General features: G+C 38.1%; 1 pseudogene; it reads right to left on the minus strand.

The window, feature by feature from the left end:
- Positions 1-1191: 1191 nt before the first annotated feature.
- Positions 1192-1313, minus strand: LOC129881295 (5S ribosomal RNA; annotated as a pseudogene).
- Between the last annotated feature and the right edge of the window lie 1096 nt (positions 1314-2409).

Genomic DNA, 2409 nt, shown 5'->3' on the forward strand with positions numbered 1-2409 from the left:
AAACTCCAAATTAAAAGAAAAACCCTTACCTTACTCGAAATTGGCCAAAGCTTGCCAAAATTCACCTCAGAAGTTCTTCCAGCGCGGCTGAAACGTTGTGGCTGCTTGTTACCATTTTGATGCTGATACAAACAGAAAATTTACATTATTAACACCTTAATATCATGTCCAAAACCTTACCAAAACGTGAGAGAGGAGAACCAAGCCATACCTTTCAATAACTTGCTAAAATTTGTCTCGGAAGTTCTCTTACCACGCTGAAAATTAACGGACTATTTGTATCTCTTCCTTGCTGCCCTGAAATGAGATTTTACGCTATTAAACATATTCATGTAGCTGTGGTATACCTTGAAAAATTAGTTCACGGAACGAAATTGGAGGGCTTACCTTGCTTGACCAAATCCGTAGCTCTCTCTCCATGTTCTATAAGTTTTTCTCCAATTATTCTAAGTGTAAAGATGCTAAAAATAAGACCCTTAGTCATAAGATGACTAATATATACCCTTCCTTAGAGGGTGACATGTGGAATCCCTTAAGGGTGACACGTGTCAAGCCCTTAGGCAGCCATGTCATCTTATGCAACCAATCTCAAGCCGCCACTTGGCAGGTGGGGGTCCACCCCAAGCAGCTGAGTCAACTACTTGGTCCAAGTAGGTGCATCACCTACTTTTTACCTGCTTGCTTTATTTTCATGGATTCATAATCTCATCTTACTTTAAGAGCCTATATATTCCTTGTTACTTAAGCTCGACGTGTACTAAAGTAGCTTAATTATGTAAGACGTCCAAGTTGGTGGCGTACATGAGTAAGTCGAGTCCTGCGACCCATTACTTGGCCTCCAACTCTTTTAAGATTCTTATAACCATATTTCCATTCTTTTCTATTATTGGGGTATCTCATTCTCTCCTCCTTAGAGTTGTTTAATAGGGTTATAGATTATCCGACTCACATGACAACTTCTAAGAAACTTAAGAGCCTCCCCATAAACTTAAGAAGCTTAAAAACCATTCCAAGGTACCAAAGTACGGAATGTAACATCCTTCCCCCCTTTAGAACATTCGTCCTCAAATATGAACCAAAACCTTCCTCCGGATCTTATACCGACTATATGGAGAATTCCTCTATCCCGTTTCGATAACATATACTTTCATCGAGCAATTAATATCAGAGTTCCAAAGGTTAGGAGTACTTGTGTTTCATTTCCTCTTTTATTTCTCAGAGGGTCATCCATCCTAGTACTACTCTCGCCCAAGCACACTTAACTTCGGAGTTCTGATGGGATCCGGTGCGTTAGTGTTGGTATGATCGCATCCATCCCTTATGGGATCTCATTTGAAGTTTAAGCATACCCATTTATATATGATAGCGTTAGTTGATTTTCTTTTACGCTTGTACTTCTTTTAACCACTTCCCCTCTTTAAGGTGTATCCATGTTATTGTCTGTTTATTTCTAACTTTCCAAATGCATATGAGTCCTTTCCAACCTATTTAGTATACTTTGCTATTTCCATATCTTCCTTTACATCACCTATACTTTAGGTTACCCATGTAAGAAACCTTAATACAATCATGAGGTAATTAGAATCCTCAATATACAGTACCAACTCAAGTCTGAACATTGGTACTCGAGTAATATCCTTAATGTAGCAGTGCATTTAAAGCCACATTCCATTCATCCCAATCAGTAATTAGCTCATCACCATTTATCCCAGTGTATCAACTTAGTTGGTGCCTTAATATGTCGTTCTATCAATATCTAGGTGTCATCTCTAAATCATCTTCTTATGATCACAAGTCTTTTCCAACTTCGTTTTACATACCAGTATTGTCCTCCTAGTTACTATTGCCGTCCAGTCAGCAATTAACTCATTCCTCGAGTTCATCCATAGTCTCAGTTTAGTCAAATCTTATCATTATGTAGACATGACCTTTCACGACGTATTACAACCCTGTAGCTCATTCTCTTTTTATTTCTTTAAAAACTTTAGCACAGTTTCCTTTGTATTTTTTACTATATCACAACCTGCACGCAGAAAATACCAACAATACCTCACAAGGCCAACATATATATTCATATCATATCATATCGCAGCCACACAGGGCTCCCAATATCAACAATATGAAAATGGACTTACCTTATATGTCCACTCAAACTGCACCTATTCCACTTTCCTGTTTACTTTCCCTTTTACTTTTCAACTTTACATGTCAATCATATTTCCACACCTTACCTGACATATTTCATACATGCCTTTGCTAACCTGTGTGCTCCATAACTTCTAATATCGTCAGTTACTTTCTCCTATCGATGTTGTCCTTCCTTTGAAATAACTGGTTAGTATGAGGAATTTCATTCCCTGGGACTCGGCTCTATCGCATGATCTTAGATATGAAAGAAATTAACATCCT

Source organism: Solanum dulcamara, chromosome 2, assembly GCF_947179165.1.
Source record: "Solanum dulcamara chromosome 2, daSolDulc1.2, whole genome shotgun sequence".
Taxonomy (NCBI): Eukaryota; Viridiplantae; Streptophyta; class Magnoliopsida; order Solanales; family Solanaceae; genus Solanum; species Solanum dulcamara.